Here is a 248-nt window from a genome sequence, read left to right as displayed (position 1 = left end):
TGCAGGGAGGAGCCGGGCACCGCCCCCGGTGGCAGTGCCAGCCGTGTGGGAGAGCACGGACGGGCGAAGGGGTAGACGACCAAGGCGATCGGGCAGGGAACGTGGGGCTGAGACCGATCCAGGCTGGCTCTGAGTGCAAAGGACAGGTGGGAGCAAGCAGACTGCCCTGCCTGGAAGAGGCCAGGGATGTAGAGTAGAGAGAGAAAGGGGAGAGAGAGAGAGCGAGAGAGAGAGAGAGAGAGAGAGAG

At 64.1% G+C, this 248-nt stretch overlaps 1 protein-coding gene across 2 annotated transcripts in view; it reads left to right on the top strand.

Annotated features, from left to right (window-relative positions):
* Arpp21 (cAMP regulated phosphoprotein 21) overlaps positions 1-248 on the top strand; it is a 153,186-nt gene that overhangs the window by 551 nt on the left and 152,387 nt on the right. The window lies entirely within an intron of this gene.

The sequence above is a fragment of the Fukomys damarensis genome, unplaced genomic scaffold, assembly GCF_012274545.1.
Source record: "Fukomys damarensis isolate Sample0158 unplaced genomic scaffold, DMR_v1.0_HiC HiC_scaffold_28, whole genome shotgun sequence".
In the NCBI taxonomy this organism is placed as follows: Eukaryota; Metazoa; Chordata; class Mammalia; order Rodentia; family Bathyergidae; genus Fukomys; species Fukomys damarensis.
The sequence above is the reverse complement of the archived record's forward strand: the minus strand, read 5'-3'. Positions and strand labels throughout refer to the sequence as shown.